The sequence below is a fragment of the Convolutriloba macropyga genome, chromosome 7, assembly GCF_964194025.1.
Source record: "Convolutriloba macropyga chromosome 7, txConMacr16.3, whole genome shotgun sequence".
Lineage (NCBI taxonomy): Eukaryota > Metazoa > Xenacoelomorpha > Acoela > Convolutidae > Convolutriloba > Convolutriloba macropyga.
In genome coordinates, this window is record NC_134474.1 from 58,312,149 (window position 1) to 58,330,051 (window position 17,903).

The 17,903-nt window shown below is 36.1% G+C and overlaps 1 protein-coding gene across 2 annotated transcripts in view; it reads right to left on the reverse strand.

Annotated features, from left to right (window-relative positions):
- Nucleotides 1–17,903, reverse strand: part of LOC142343196 (COP9 signalosome complex subunit 2-like) — a 508,192-nt gene that overhangs the window by 25,115 nt on the left and 465,174 nt on the right. The gene's annotated exons all lie outside the window — the stretch shown is intronic.

Here is a 17,903-nt window from a genome sequence, read left to right on the forward strand (position 1 = left end):
ATTTTTGTGCTGAAGTTTCTTTTACCAAGCCTGATCTTCATTGCTTTGGCTTCAAGAAAGGCTCTCCAGTTGACATTTAAAACACTCGCCAAGCCATCTAGTTCTAGTTGTTGGTCAGAGGCCTATCGTCTACCTTTCCGCGCATGGGACATATAAGTGCAATCAAACTGCTGCGTCCTTGAATGGTAAGACTGCAAGTTTTGTTTTTTCCCAAAAGGGATTTAAAATTTTTCAAGACAATTAAAAATTTGTTGCCTGCTTTGTTTTTGTTGACCGAAATGAAGTTTGCTCTCCAAATCCAAAAATCTTTATCAATTCATTCAATCTGTTTTTATATATAGGAGAAAAACCCTTGTATCATTAGAAAGATTTTTGTCGCGCAGCGAGGCGTTTTGCAAGAGTGTTGATCGGAATTTCGGGTTATTCAAATCGTTCAGTGGACAAATTACTTGTATTATTATTAGATAACTTTTATCATTGTTTTAGGTTTTATTCGGGAGAACTTTTTAATTACTTGGAAAATGTCTGCAGACCTGATTGAATGTATGAATTATTCAACCCTGCACCTTTGGCCTATTCAGAGCTGGCTTTTGCATCTGAGAAACCACTGACCAATTTTAATACTCTTTATGAAATACTTCCTTATGCACGGAGCAAGACCTTACCAACAACGATTTGCTCACAACCAGGGCTTTCATTCAATGGCATGAGACAACAAGCGTTGTGTGCTGCCAAATGATTATATAGAACGTTTTTTTGTTTGATAACTTGATGGCAATTTTAGATAGTGTTTTCCGTAATATTGTCTGAGCTCTCTTTGAAGCCAGTCAGGTTTTATTTCCATTCGATTGCGTCTTCACCTGACGGGGCTGCCATGATCTTTCAAGGTCACTTTTTTAATCGTCGTAGCGTTGAAGTTTTCAAAGAGGGGGTTGATTTGGAGCGTAATTGATTTCGTTTGGCTGAACAAAACATTTCGGATTGGCCTGAATGATTGCGGTTGTTTTTCTAGGAGTTGTTCAAGACCAGTTTTTTTGTTGATTGTATTATTTGGTGAGAGGATAAGAGTTCTCCTGCTTTATTTTTTTTCGTTCGATATTTCTCTTTTTTTCATATGAATTTGTTGAAATCTTTCAGGCCATTTTCTTTTTGTGCTTAAACTTCTCTTACCAAGCATATTTTTCAGGTCTTTGGCTTCAAGGAAGAGCTTGCCAGTGGACTTTTACATTACCACTTTGCAAGTAAAATAGTTTGAGTTGTTGGTCAGAGGCCAATCGGCCACAGTTTTCACGCATTGGACATATAAGTGCGATAAAACTGCTGCGAGCTTGAAGGATAGGACTGCAAGTTTTGCCTTTTTCCTAAATGGTTTCAAAACATTCAAGACAATTGAAAATTCTTTGCTTGCTTTGTTTTTGTTTTTGAAGTGAATTTTGCTCTCTAAAGCCAAACATCCTCATCAATTCGTTCACTCTGTTTTTATATATAGGGGAAGAAATCTCTATTATCAATAGATAGAAATTTTTCGCTCAGCAAGGCTTTTTGCGAGACAGTGTTAATCGCAATGTCGGGTTATTCCAATCGTTCACGAACAAATTAATTGAAGTATTATTAGAGTACTTTTATCAGAGGTTTAGGTTATATTTACAATCTTTAAAGTGCTAGTCATTGTTCCGACCCGCTTGTGAGGGGATGAAATATATAAAAAAATGGTTTTTTCTTGTTCAGTCAATTTTAACGGATCAATTTATTAATAACAGTGAGTTGAAACTTGTATCATTAGAAAGACCATCCAGCGTAAAATACAAAATCAAAAAGATTTTTTGTTCTTTACAAATAATTATCGAGGTTTAATAAATTGCCAATAACATACAAAATTCAGTTTTATTTATTTACATTTTCTGTCTTTTCTTTAAAAAATTTCTGTAAATTTATTTAAACTTACAAAAACAATTACTTTGGTTTTAGTTTCAAGATAGAGCAGACTTGCCGATTGGTTTTATTCGAGACTTTTGGTAAATATCTTTGCAAAATCTTTTTAAATTGGGACTTTATATTCAAAAATGGCTTCAAATTGTTTCCTCTCACTTTACTTAAATATGCCAGAAGTATACATCTAAAATCTTTTGTCATAACCCTTGGAGACTCCAAAAAAAATTAGTTTTACTTTTTTTTCTGTGGGAGTCGTCTGGAGTTGTCTAATTTTATCTCGGATTAACTCAAAATTTTTACACAATGCGTCATTTGTTTTCGGTTTATTGAAATACTCCTTTTCTAATTGATCGATTTTGCAAACATATGGAATAATTAATTCTTTTTGTTCGACGCACAATGAACTCAGGGCTAGGTTTGGACTAATCTTGGATTCTTACAATTTTTAGTTGTTCCGATTGTGTCGGAAGCAGTCTTCCCAGAAAACCATTGAAAGAGCTTATGCACAACAAAATGAGATCAAACAATTGCATATTACTTCTTGAAAAACCTAAACATTTACGGCTTTGAAAATCTGTTTTGTAAGTTTGAACGGGTTTTTTTCGAGTTGCCTCCATTTTTCATTCTCTTTTCAGCCTGATGACTTCTTATTATGAGTCAAAGATCCAATTAAATTCTAAATAAGTTATAGATAAATCCAAAATATGCCGTCGGTTGTTATCTAATGCCTGTTACAACTTTTAATTCGTATTTTCAATAAAAAGTCATTGAAAATTTGAAGTCCATAATTTTAAATCTTATTCACGTTCACATTTATTTAAACTTTAACATAGACAGAGCGAAACTTATCACAAGTGAAGTAAATTAAACTCCTCATAGTGAATTGCACTCTTTTTGTTGGTTTTATTTTTAACTAATAGTTTCTTTGGCTTTTCACTTAAAAATTTTGCAAAATTTTGTAATTTTTGACTTTTTGCCTATTTTTGAGGTTGATTAAAAAATGCGCAAATGACAACTTTATAGATTCCAGGAAAGGTTTCACGGCAGAACTGTTGTCTCGAAAATTTTATTAGAGATCTTTTGTTTTTTCCCCTCCAAATGTCGTTCTTATTGTTATTGTACCGCATGTACTTGACAATCGAAAAACATAACTTCTTCTGCGATAATCTATTAAAATACTCTATTCAGTGATTTCAATTTGTAGCTAATGATTTTAATGATTTTAAAATAATTTTTTTAAGAATTTTTTCTTGCATTTCTCAATTTTTCTCATTATCGTCAGCAGGTCAATTAATCCCGTTATCTACAGACCTCATCGGATTTCTGATGCTCAAACCCAAAAAAATGAGGTTAGTTATGTTTGGACTCATGTCTTTAGAGCTTAGAAATGTGTTCAACACTGCCGTCTTCCAGCACTGCCGTCCTCGTCCTCCTACCTCACTTTTTTACATTATGTTCGAGTTTCACATGAAGTCAATCAGTGGGAGTATGGCTAATTGCATACATTGCCATTGCAATATTATCTACCTGGGTGGCGCCTTCTTGGGACGGCAAGTGAGTTTCGCCTAAAAAACAGCGCAATACAGCTTAAAACAGGGCCGTTTTTTTAAAATTTGCAAGAAGTAAATGTCAATTGAAGCAATTTAATGCGCTTTTGGCGGGTGTTAGGAGTACTGCTTCGTTTTCTGGAACATCTTAAGCTAACCGGTTGGAATGTAGGACGATTTGCCCAACAACTATTTTTCCATATTTTGTTCAATGGTATGAGACAACAAGCGTTGTATGCTGCCAAAATATTATGAGGAACGTTTTTGATAGCAAACTTGATGGTAACTTTGGATAGAGTTTTCCGCAATTCCGCCTGAGTTGTTATTGTAGCCAGTAAAATTTCACTTCTCTTCGATTGCGTCTTTAACTAACGGACGGTGGCTGCCAGGATCTCTCATGGTCGCATTTTTAATCGTCGTTGTGTTGCAGTTTTCAAAGAGAGGGTTGATTTGGAGCGTAAATGAATGCTTTTGGCTAAAAGAAACATTTTGGATTGGCTTGAAAAGGTTGTGTTTGTTTTGCTTGGAGTAGTACAAGTCCAGTTTTTTGATTGACTTTTTATTTGGTGAGGGGCTGCGGGATGAGAGCTCTCCTGCTTAACAATTAATTGCGTTCGATGTTTTTCGTTTTTTTTTATAAGTTTGTTGAACGGTTTAAGGTCAACCTCTTTATCGCTATAATTTTGTTTACGAAGCATGTGTTTCAGTGCTTTAACTTCAAGGAAAAGCTCTCCAGTTGCTATTTACATCACTGTTCAAGTCCTCTAAACTGCGTTGTTGGCCACAGTCACACCGTTTACAGTTTTCACGCATGGGAGAAATAAGTGTGGAAAAAATGCTGCATTCTTAAGCAATAGGACTGCAAGTTTTCCTTTTTCTAGAAAGGGTTTCAAAATTCTGTCAGGACAATTTGAAAATCTGTGCCCCTCTTCGTTTTTGTTGACCAAAATGAAGTTTACTCTCCAATGGCAAACTTCTTTATCAATTTATTCAACCTCTTCCCAGACACAGGTGAAGAAATCCCTAGTATAATTTGATAGAGCTTTGTTGCTCAGCGAGGAGTCTTGCGGGACAGTGTTGTTTGCTATGTTGTGTAATACAAAACATTCAGCGAACAAATAAATTATATTATTCTTAGATCATTCTGATTTCATCTTTATATAACAATTAAAATAATAAAAGTTGTAGTTATTGTTCCAGCCCACTTGTGGGGGGAGGAACAATATACTCAAATGGTTTCCTTTCAGTCAACTTTGTCCGATATATCTATTCACGGTAGAATGTTGAAACTGGTATCAAAAAAGCCCGTCCAGCGTAGAATATAAAATATAAAAAAAATTTTGTTCTCTACAAAGAGTTATCGATGTTTAATAAATTGCGAATAGCAGACAAAATTCCGTTTTTCTGTCTTTTCTTTAAAAAATTTCTGCAAATTTTGCTAAATCTTGTTAAAATTGTATTTACGATTGGATTTGTTTTAGTTTAAAAGATAGAGGATACTTGCCAATTGGATTTATCCGATACTTTTGGTAGATTTTTTTTCTGATTTTTTTTTAATTTAAAACTTATTAATTAAAAATAGCCCCAAATATTTTTTTCTTACCTTTTTAAATATGCCAGAAGTATACACCTAACATCTGCCGTCAAATTCCTTGAAAACTCCAGAAAAAACCAGTTGTACCTTTCCCTCCTCAAGCAGTCTTCTGGAATTAAAATGTTGCCTAATTTTATCTCAGATTACCTTGCAACATTTTTTTTGGTTTAATGAAGTACTAATTGCTAATCGATCGATTTTGCAATTATATGGAATAAATAATTGCTTTTGTTCGCTTCACCTTGAACTAAGTGCTAGGATTGGACTTGTATTCGATTCTTGCAATCAATAGGTTTTCGGCTTACATTTGAACGTGGTCATTCTCTAAAAATTTCGGCAGCTTCTTATGTCAATTGCTGACAACAAAGATTTAAAATCAATGTACAGTTAATGACAGAGCGTATGTACAACAATATGAAGCCAAACAATTCTATGATACGTTTTCAGAGAAAACCCAAAGTTTATGGCTTTCGTAAACTTTAATTTTTTTTTGTGTTGCCATCATTTTTCATTCTCTTTTCAGCCTGATGACTTTGTCTTATCAGTCAAAGAGCCTATTGGTTACTATATAACTTTTAGATGAATCTATACTATGGCTTCGTTTGTTATCTAATGACTGTTATGACTTTGGATATATATGTTTGAGAAATTGCAGTCCCTCCCAGAAAATTATTTAAAGAGCCTATACACAACAAAATGAGGCCAAACAATTGTATATTACGTCTTGAAAAACTAAAATTTTATGGCGTTGACAATCTGTTTTTTTAAATTTTAACGGATTTTCTTCGAGTTGCCTTTATTTTTTATTCCCTATGTAGCCAGATGACTTTTTCTTATAAGTTAAAAGGCCAATTGGTTTCTAAATAAGTTATAGATAAATCTAAACTATAGCTTCAGTTGTTATCTAATGCCTGTTACGACTTTGAATTCGTATCATATAGAAACAGTCAGTGAAATTTTGCAGGTTCCGTTTAACTGATTCCAAAATTTTGAGTTCTGTCCGTATTTGTTGTTTTCTTGTCGTCTTATGATTTGCTATTACTAATACATATCACAACTGTTTCTTGAGCAGTTGGAAGTTAATCTGTGTTTTTTCTAAGTTGAAAGCCCATGATTTATTTGAATTTTTGAATATATTGTTGCAAAAATCAATGGATGTTTCAGCATTGTCACTTTTGTATTCTTTCTGTCAATATAATTTTTAGCTTGGTTGCTTTAAGACAACTGGAAACCTCATTCTAGTGACCAAGAACGAATCAGCACATTGTTTTGATTTTAAAATAATGGTTTCTTGGGTTTGGCACTACACATTCTCATAACAAGTGTGATTTTTTGGTTATTTTCCAATTGCTGTGTTATTTGTTTCCTTGCCGTATTATTACAATTGGCGTTCAAAGATTGCGCAATTGAAGATTTTTAACATTCTTCATGAGTAGCTTATGGTTTTATTAGTGCTGTTTTCTCGTTAAATTTATTTGATTTTCTTTTTCGTTTTGCCGTCTTCTGACAAATTACGGATAATGACATGTATTAATTGCTTCCTTTGAAGTATGATTATATCTTTTTAATGAGACCATTTGATACGTACTGGTTTTAATCAATTTTTAATTGGTTGTTTTCGAAATTAGAAGCGTACTTTTGAAACTTGCCCTTTTTGCACGTCTTTGCCGACCTGTTACTGAGTCTCATATGTTATCTAATGAAGTACAGGTTAAAGAGCGTTCGCACATGACTTTTCGATCCCGCTCATCCACGTTTTTATTTAATTGTCTACCAGATGAAGAAGAGATAGAAAACGTTCAAAAATTCACACGTTGTTTAAAAAACAACAAAGTGGAAAAACAATGCTATGTGTTTAGGGTGCCGATCAGACTTGCCAGTAATGAGAGTACTGGACAAGACAAACATAAAAATTAAATAATGGCAATTAATAGTTGCGACCAAAACTCGATATCCATATTTCAAAACACACAACAGCAAAATAAAAATGGAGTTAGATAAAAACTGAAGTAAACAACCTACGCAGCCTCCTTGTTATGAATCGAGAAACAAAAAATTTTTGCTCGAAAGAAGTTTTCTCCGGGTATCAGATAAAGTGACATGTAAGACTATTCCACTCAAAAGGCATGACCTAACTGAACTATCTCTTGCCTATTGCAGTTCTATAAATGGTACTGACTGATTATAGGCATACTGACATCTGTCAGGTATGATGTGACTCTTACAAGTTGGTCATCAAAAAGATGCCCAACTAAAATAAATTTAAAAGAGAATCACTTTTTGAAACGGTAACAAGACAAGTGTAGCTTTTTGATACAACGCAAAGTCGTGTTATCTGGCTAAAAATTGAAGGAGACGCTGAGACAAAAACATAGTTGTGAGAATACAAGTAAACTGATTAGCTCAATTAACGGAGCTCTGTTCACTGAATCCCCTATAGAATACATATATGGCGAAAAAAATAATAACTTTTGGAGCAAACTGAAAAAATTTGTTTGAATGAGAAATGTCGTCATCAATGTGAAAACCTTGAATATTCACATTTTTGCAAATTTTCAGTCGAAAGTTAGCATATGTTCGCATTGAACAGTTTTTCGGCTCACAAACATAAATTCAGTTTTGCGCTGTTCAGTATCAGTTTCGCACAAAACGGTTTCTAAAAAGGTGATAAGATTGAATTCAAAGCATCTTGTGTCAAATCTCTGCTGAAGAGAAAATAGAAAACTGTATCGGCAAAAAACAGTTATGCTCAAAAGTTGTATTTAGCGTCAAGCGGTGATAGATACCAAGGTTGAGGTCGCGCTCGAAATCGCCTCATCAGACCGTACCAGACAAGTGGGACCTCTGATCAGACCGTCCGAGACCGAAGTGACCTCTGATCAGACAAGTATGCGCTCGAAGATCATTGTGCGCTCGAAGTGCGCTCGAAGCCGCCTCTGATCAGACGAGTTCCAGACCGAAGTGAACCCTGATCAGACAAGTTCCAGACCATTGTCCAGACGAGTTCCAGACCATTGTCCAGACTAGAGTGCGCTCGAAATATAGCCCCAGACTAAAGTGCGGTCGAAATCACCTCTGATCAGAGAATGATTTTGAACATGAACAAATCTCTCAATATCGTCATAATATATTCATTTCATCTATCATTTTATCAATCTTATATTCAACTAACAAAAAACCAATCCTGAAAGTACTGCTAATGAAAATAAATCGAAAATAAAATGATCGAAAAAATTACTGAGTTTGCCATTTATTTATGCTTTTAACTGAATAATTGAACTTAGACAGCTTTGCATAAAAACGTCTTGATCTACTTTGATTCAAAATCTTTTCTTGAGGGGACCGGCAGTTGTTATCAGCTGGACCCGTTGGTTCTGATCAAACCTATCAGATTTTCAGATGCAGTTCTGATCAGAATGCTGGTTTATTGTTGACTCTTAAACCAGAGACAACAAAAGTTAGTATGAAAACAAAAAAAACTTGAAAAAAATTTGCTCAAATTGGTCTCTGGTCAGACTAGTGTGCGCTCGAATTGGCCTCTGATCAGACAAGTTTGCGCTCAAAACTGCCTCTGGTCAGACCGTCCCAGACCGACGTGACCTCTGATCAGACAAGATCCAGACCATTGTCCAGACAAAAGTGCGCTCGAAGCCTTTTCCAGACCATGTAATTCGAGCGCACCCGGAACATGTGTGCGCTCGAAACTCGTCTGATCAGGGGTCACTTCGGTCTGGCCACCTCGACCTGGGTATAGCAACAGAGGAGGTATTTGTTGTAGAAAGAAAATCCTTAAACAAATCATATTTTGATTTGCCAAATAGGTAAAACTCTCCATTAATGTTATAGCATTATCTTCAAATGCAAGCACAATTTAAGGATGAAACAAAAAGATGGAAAACCAGGGATTTAGAAAAAATAATTGCAATTATTTGGCTATAGACACAAGGAGGAGCAATCAATTAATTTAATTGGCAAAACATAAAATTCAATTATTGCAATAATGGCAGTTATTAATCAATTAAATTTGATGTTCTATCAAACAATTTTTTTCGCAGATTTCAACACATTTTTGCCTTGATTTACTCAAAAATGTACGCAAATGGTTATATTATCTAAATTAATCAGTTTCTAATCAACGACGAAAAATTTTCTGTAGAACTTCTGTAGTTGCGGGTTTGCGACTGGGCAAAGTGGAGCTTCAATTTCCGTCAATTATTAGGCAATTAATCATGTCCTTCCAATCAATTATTGCAATTACAATTGATTTTTCCAAATCCCTGTGAACAACAGTGTCGAAAGTAGGTGAAAGAGCCTGAAAGAAGGCGAAAAAAAAATATTTTACTTTCGATTTTTCACCTATATTTTAGAAGTGTTGACTCGGTAGAAAAGAAATTTCTTTATAGGCACTTTGACACTGGAATGGCAAACCGCTGTTCTCAAAGCGGTCAAAGAGTTTAAAAAATAAACTTCTTTTCATACGCTTCATTAAATACGTTCATCAAATTAAAAAATTGGACGACAACTTTCAGATTTACGCACAATCCAGGCTGGCTTTCAAGCTAGTTTTACGACAGCCGTTTTAATACAAAATGGGAATAACCCAGTATTTAATTAAAAATATGTGTAAGCAACCTTGGAAACCTTCTACTGTTTTTGTAGAGTGGTAATGCGCCACAGATACGTGAAGATAGCAATGATTTCAAACTGTTTATTATAGAAATTTTTTTACTTTTTACAAAAAATAGAGAATTTAGAAATAGTGCCCTAATAATAGATAGAGTAATATTTTCTGTATAAGACAATAAACATGGAAGAAAAACATTTCAACCAGATAGATTGTCTCGCAGAGTTTTGGGAGCCGCTATTCCTCTTCTCCGAGATAGGATTACAGTATAGCAATCGTTTGAGTTGGAACATTTAAGGATACAGAGAGTAGGCTTAGGAAGGTATGCATCAACATAAAATTTAATATGCTACACAAATTGACTTTTCAGTTCGTTTTTTCCGAAGGAAAAGTTCAAGTTTCTACAACTCCGTTCTAGGGTGCCCAGTGCTTGATAAGAAGGATATCGTTGTGCTATTTTTAATTTATCTTTATAAGACAAATCACCGGGTCGAGGTTGTTGGGAAATTTTTGTAAGAAATGCTGTGAGTGCGGTGAATTTTTGTAAAAAATGCGGTGATTGCGGTGAATGCGGTGAAAATAAATATTTCACCGCATTTCACCGCATTTCTTACAAAAATTCACCGCATTTCTTACAAAAATTCACCGCATCGACTTTTGCGGCAAATTAATGTAAGAAATGCGGTGAAAGCGGTGAATGCGGTGAAAAAAAATAGTTCACCACATTTCACCGCATTTCTTACAAAAATTCACCGCGAAATTCGCCGCATTTCTTATAAAAATTCACCGCATATGATTTCCAAAGTTAACTCAAACCGATTTAAATTCACAAGAAATTTGAATTATGTACTTGAGAGTTGGCGCAGTGTACTTGGCAGTTGAAGGCATGCACGACGTCGGAGGATCGAACCAGTGTGGTGACGATTCTTTTTTGTAACAATAATGAGAACGGGGTGAAAATAAATAATTCACCGCAATTCACCGCATTGACCGCAAAAAGATGTAAGAAATTCGCGGTGAAAATTATTTTTTAATTATTTTTTAACATATGTCTTACGAAAAATCACCGCCAAACCTCGACCCGGGTTTTCCGCATTTTGTACTGAAGAAAAATTGAGGATCATAAATGTCAACAAAATTTGATGCAGTAAACAGTCTAAAAAACTGCTAAAAATTTTGACCAAAAACTTTCAATTTTTTTTACAATATTTACACACGGACTAAAATTAACGTTTACATACTTTGAAGTTTGCAAGAGAAAAATAGATAAATGAGTCATCTAGGAAAGTTAAGAAAACATTAGATTTTGCATCCAAGTCATTGTCATTAGAAGTTATACCGTAATCACAATGTCGATCAATCATTTTTTTGGTGTTTTTTTTAAATTTTTGTTAGATTGCACTATTCAAAATAAGCTTTTCAATAAAAAAAAACTGCTAAAATGTTTGATAAAGAGATATAAATTTGTGTTGAGTGATCTTTAGAAATTGTCATTCGATTTTCTCTAACGCTGTGCGTGTCACATACATATAAAAAAAGAGTACTAAAAACCATGGGTTTCGATGTCAAAGATTTAAGCTAAAAAATTTTTATTACCTGAAATATGTCACAAGGTTGATAGAAGCAAAAAAAAACAAAATAGTTGTTTGATTAGGCAAAGCTCTGGCTTCAAGCGATATCAACGAAAATGGCATAACATTGTTGACTTGATTAGTTTACCACTGTTATAGAAACGATTTTTGGTACTAAGAAAGGATTTCAATCATACAATGAACGGCAAATCCTCCAGACGAGCTGGCAGCTGGCCACTCAATCGAACCTTACCTTAATTTTAACACTTTCTTCTGCATAGCCTACTGATCATTTCAACTTCTTCTTTCTAGTTTCACTTCTACTGCCCTCAATAAAGTAAAGATATATATTTTTCATGGGTGGCATTTAAAGTGGCGACAAATATTAATTGCAAATAGAAAAAATCCAGCAATTATATTGGGAGATGTACTAATTTCACAAAGAAATCGAGTTTTTTGCTTGACAACCCGTTTTCTAGCTCGAGTTTGACGTATCAACATCACGATCAGGATTGGAAGTTGCTGTCAATAAACACTGGCATCGTCGTGTTTTCATTTGAGTACCCCCTAGAAAATAGAACATCATACTGTGGGACACAATTTGTTTTTGGACACAAAAATAGCGTTTCCATTTGTCTGTATTCGAGTTTCAGAATATTTGACTACAAAACGTTCAACATCGAGTGTTGTTTTAATTCCTCAATAATGAAATACACAGTCAATAAGATTTAAAAGCTGTTGAGTTTGAGTTTCACAAATTGTCTTGGTTTCCAACAGATTTATTAAAACAAGTTGAAAAACGACAGCTTTCAAACAAAACGCGGATGGCGCGGCATTCCTCAAAAACGCTGTTATCTGAACCTTTTATGAGTCTTTTGCACAGTTTCAAAAGTGGCAAACAAATTAGTAAACGGCACCGAGACCAAAACTGATGAACGGCCGCAGTCTTTTGCGTAAGATTACCAAATTTCACTACTGATTGCTATCGAATATTTTTTGAGGACAAAAAGAAAAGCTATGATGACACCGCAAAAGCTTTCAGACAGCGTTATAACTAGAAACCAGTAGTTTTGCGGGGCGTCCAGTAGCTGGGGAAAATTAAGAGGTTGTCTCGATGATTTGCAGACGTTAGCCGTGAAAGCTTACACCCAATAGTCTACTCGAAAAGGAGATCATCATATTTTGAGGGGATTCATCGAAGGCACAGAAAATAGACAGGTGTGACTCAACCTGTGAAATAACTTGACACGGATATGAACTTTGACAAAGCTTTAGAAGAAGCAATACATATAGAAGCAGTCACGCAAATTGGAGGGGGAGAACAACAAGTCGCGTGTTTCTACCCATCAAATTTAATGAAAATTCCCAATTAGTTAATTCAATTAATGATTTAAATAGAAAATTGCGGACCGTTCAACCTAACAGGCCAGATAGAAAAACAGATAACAAAAGTAACAGAAGCCGCGCTGATAATAGTCGAACCAATTACGACAGTAGAGGGCAGGCGCAAACACGAGGAAACAAAATCAATCTGAAGTCCCGAGTGGTTGCCCGAGAGTAGTCCAAGCGGCCAAAGGCAGCAGTGAGTTATTAACAAAAAATAATGTCGCCGTTGCGGTCAACGAAACCATGCATCCAGAATAAGCAGGAACTTTTTCGAATGTTGGAGCCCAACATTTTTCAAACCGCACATTTTCAACGAAAACAAGCCGAAGAAAGCAGGGATTCATATCCAGAAACTAGGTAAAATCTTGCGGGGCGGAAACAGCATTGTTTGCAACACTAAAAATTGATGTCAAACTGATAAGGGCCCTAAATAATAGTGGAAGTAGCGTTATTCTCATAAGTGACACACCCTGTTAGCATCTGACCTAACGTAATCAGATGAGAATGTGCAAAAAAATATAAGAGCTGCGAAAAAGGGGAAGAGCCTTTAAAGGGATCAACAGCTATCCATGTCCAAATTCAGATTATTAGATCTCACATTGAAAACCAATTTCTAGTGACCAAGTTTGAGATAACTCCTTGTTTATTAGGCATAGAAGTCTTATCTTCTTTGTTTTTTAAACCCGAGAAAAAATGAACTTTTTTAGCAGGAAAATTCGGAAAATTTTACAATTGTTCCCATCAAAACGAAGTATCAAAAATCATCTGCTTCTATTTGCAGCAGTGGATCATGAAATACCTCTTTTCTGTGAGGTTTTCTTTCAATGCAACCTTGTTGACAAAGAAGTCAACAAAAGAAGACAAATAGAAACCATAAAAGCGGTGGTAGACAAACCACATCTTTTATTAGCGCTATCGCTTAATGACATTATTGTTTATGTCTTTCGATTTTTGAACTCTGCGTTAGAACATAGAAAAATTTACAAAAAAAGACCGTCCCCAAAACACATACAACATCAAGAGATGAATGTAATTTTGGGAAATTTGTAATCTCAAGTTCAATGAATTTGTCGTGTGAGGAAATGACATAAGTGAGATCACTTTTCACAAAATTAGAGATAAAATTTTTGCAAAACTTAATTGACATGGGATTTTGCAACCAAAGTTATCATTAAGGAATAGGGTCAAAAATGAGCTTTTACTTCTTAAAACGAGAGTTTTATCATACTTTTCACGTTAAGTATATATTTGGTTCAGTTGACGACATAGGGTACTACATAAGGTCATCACATCTATCTAATCGCGTCTCTACCAGAAAAATTAACTCCATCATTATTATATTCTTGCGGTACTTGAATGCGGTGCAGATTTAAAATTCATGAAAATGGCGGTGCTATAAAAGCTCACAAACAAATTTTTAGCAGAATGTTTTTTTCTTACTCTTTTTTTTCTTTCAGTAATTTTGCTTTGCTTCAATTTTTCAAAAGTCGGGGAAACTGTAATCAATACTAATTGCAGAAACTTCTTTTCTGTAATTGCTTTCATTTTCTTTTAATTACTACGGCTTTTACATAATTTGCAATTGGAAACGAATCAGAGTATACTTCGCCATATAACACAATTATTTTTTATTCAGCTGCTAGAAATACATTGCTCGTAGGGACATGCGAATTTGGAAACACTTTGTTAATCTTATTTTTTTTCAATAATTATCTTTTAGGGGAACTCTATCAGCAACTGTTTTTGCTATTTTGTTAAAACTGACCTTCCAATTACGCTAGATTTAATTAATTTCATATAATATATAAGTTCAAAACATGATAGGAAAACAAACATTTTCAGAAATAATGGCAAAAACTTACTCTGACAAACATCAGACAGTATATGTAGATGTTTGAAGCATCTTCGATCTATTATTGTTTTAAAAAAAAAATTTAGGCTGGAGCTCTCAAAATTCGAATTAATTTTATTTATTTGCAATTGTGTATTGCTGGAAAAATTTTCCGCTAAAGTATGGTGTACCAGGAGAGGCAAGTGCTAAAAACTGTAACTTTAAGAAACACCAAGTCATAATGTTGATTATATAGATGGAATTCAATGGTTAGCAAATGGATGATTTTTTCATGGTAGCAAAAGAAGATTTGTGAAGCAAATCTCACGAAAGTTTTAACTGTTGACAAGGAACAACAGTGGGCAAAGGGTAGCTCAAGCATATCGTGCCGAAGTAACTATAACTCATGGGCCTTTTTTGAAACACCACCAACACTGGTGTCAGTGAAGCAAGCTGGTTAGTTTGCTTCTTTGACGTCCGGCCACAGCACCACCAACACTACGCATTCAATATTAACTGAAGGAGGAACACCGCACAGTTTTTTTCTGGTGACCCCCCCCCCCCTAACCAAGCTCGGAGGTGCAACCTCAAGGCAAAGGCAAAGGCAAGGGCAAAGGCAAAGACAAAGACCACGAATCAACCCCAAAGACCAAGACCCCCCCACCGGACAATAAAGACCCCCCAGCACTCAAGATTTGAACAACACAAAACACAAAGCAGAATACAAACCGCCTGACAGCAATGCCGAACAGAACCATGCAATCACCCGTTTTAAAAGCAAAAATCAGGGTGATAGGGGAGAAAATTGCGAAAAACTCGCAAACCATGAGCGAATTGATTGACAGTGGGAACATAAACGCAGCGAAGAATGTTCATGAAAAGGCAGTGGAAACATTTTCGGAGTTCGAGGAAACCAGTTACGAGTTGATTTCACAGGTGGACAAAAATCAGCACGAGGAATGCATCGACAAAATCACTGACACGTGGAACAACATCGACGACATGAAAAATAAAATTCAGAATCACCTTTTGCAAGAAAAAACTACAACAAACTTCAACACACAAGAGAACAACGAGACAACAGTAACAGCCAATTCGACAGCCGATAACTCAGCAACCAACATCAACATCAACACTAGAGTAATTGGACAACAGCAAACATCCATTAACAGAAGTCTACACAACGAACAACTGGAAACTCGCAATTCAGCTCAACGTGACAACCTCAACAGCTTTTGGTATGACAGACTAGCCTACTCAAGCAGCCTAAACAACCAGCAGAACAGAGTAACTGGAATGGGGGACACACAGACATTCAATCAGCCAGCAGTACAACCACAGCAATTGTCAACAACGGTATCACAACCAGTTCCATTCTATACGCCTTATGTGGAAGCTCTTCCAAAGATGGATCTTCAGAAATTCAACAGTGACCCGAGCAAATGGGCAGATTGGTACAGCCGTTTCAGCTTCATGATTGGAGACACTAATCTCAGTGATGGACAGAAGGTCGCCTATCGACAAGGTCTCGTAATTGGAAAAGCCAAAACAGCAATTGAAGGATTTGCCTGCAACGGACACCTGTACAAGGATACAATAAACGTGTTGAAACAGCGTTTTGGGAACCCAAACGTCATCATTAGCAATTTGTTGAAGAAACTCATCAACTACAGGCCACCAACAACATCTCGTCTTTGGACAATTGTAAACTTTTCCACTTTCATAAACACCATGACAAGGACACTGCAATAACTGAACTTCGAAGCCGATCTCAACAGCACGACCATCTTGAAACATGCAACCAACAAACTACCTTACAGCGAAGAATTCAGATGGAATCAGTTTGTTTTACGACGAAGAATTCAACAGCCGACACTTGCAGACTTCAACCAATGGATTAAAGAAATAGCCGAAGCACATGAACGTTCAACGCATCAAGGACGAAGCTGCACCAGCCTTAGCACAGCTAGTGACACACATCAACGAAATTTCAACTTAAATGGAACCCGACAATTCCATCAACAACCAAATCATCCCAGCAGGGAACAACGGCAGCAACAACAACCAACACAGAACATAACCAACTTTAGCAACAACAACAGGAACCAGTACAACCAGAGGAGCCCAACACAAATGTTTCAAGCAACAAGAGGAAGCAACAGCAACAGCCAGCCTCTGCCTTGTGTCTTCAACGACGGTAATCTTCAGTTGTTCCATTGCCCAACGTTTAAAGCAAGGCAGCAGACGAAAGACTACAAACGGTTTATCAATTGAATCTTAGCAGAAATTGTTTGGGAGGGAACCATCGAGCCAACCATAGTCCCTCAAACTTTAATTGCAGGGAGCAAGGATGCGGACAACGACACAACACTATGCTACACGGTGCCAACAGCAGATACGGACGAACAGTAGCATCAATTCTTCAAACAAACTCCCAATTGAACAACTCAAGAGGAAATGGTAACTCATTTGCAGTCATCAACAACAAAGATACCACGACAACAAAGGAAACAACAGCAGTAACTAAAACAACGAATCTTCTCTATGTCATGCCCGTTATTTTGCATAACAAAGAGAACAAAGTTCGGATATACGGCTTCATCGAGCCAGGAAGCAGCTTGACAATACTTCTCTCGAAGACAGCCGACGAACTACGCCTTCAGAAAGAAACACGTCAACAACTTCTCTTGTAAGGAGCCAACGGAACAGACACAAAAACTCGTTACACAACTTCAACAGAAATTTCAAAATTGGAAAATATGAACGCTACAATCTCAAACAGATATATGTTGTGGAAAACATCAATTAGCCAAAGTTGAGGGAGCACCCGGGAGACATTGCCAGAAAGTACGACCACCTTAGACATGTGAATATGCCAACTCTGGATAATCTCCAAGTCACAGTATTGGACAGGACAACATTAACTTTATCTCACCAGTCAGAGTGGAACAAGGACCATCTTCAGCACCAAGCTCAAGGCTTTTCAAATTTGGTTGGAATATTTCTGTACCTCATACAGTGTTGGATGACAGCGAAACACAATATTCATTGCATCATACTGCTTTGTTTTGCAGCAATTGCCTTGAACAAGACAATGACCTTAACGAATAAGTTTCTCATTGGTGGAAAGCAGAGACAATTCCATTGGAATCCAAAACCAAGTCTAATGATCCAGAAGTCTTGTTAGCCACCAAGATACTTAACACAAAATGCGTGAGACAAGCAGATGGACGTTATGAAACGGGACTTCTCTGGAAAGACGACAACAGTTTACCAGACAACCGGTCACAAGCCTTGATTCCTCTGAATCATCTCGTCAACAGACTACAGAAGAAACCTGAACAGTACAAGAAATACAATGAGGGCATTCAAGCAGACCTGGAAAAAGACTAAATTGCAAAAGTACCCTTTCATCGAC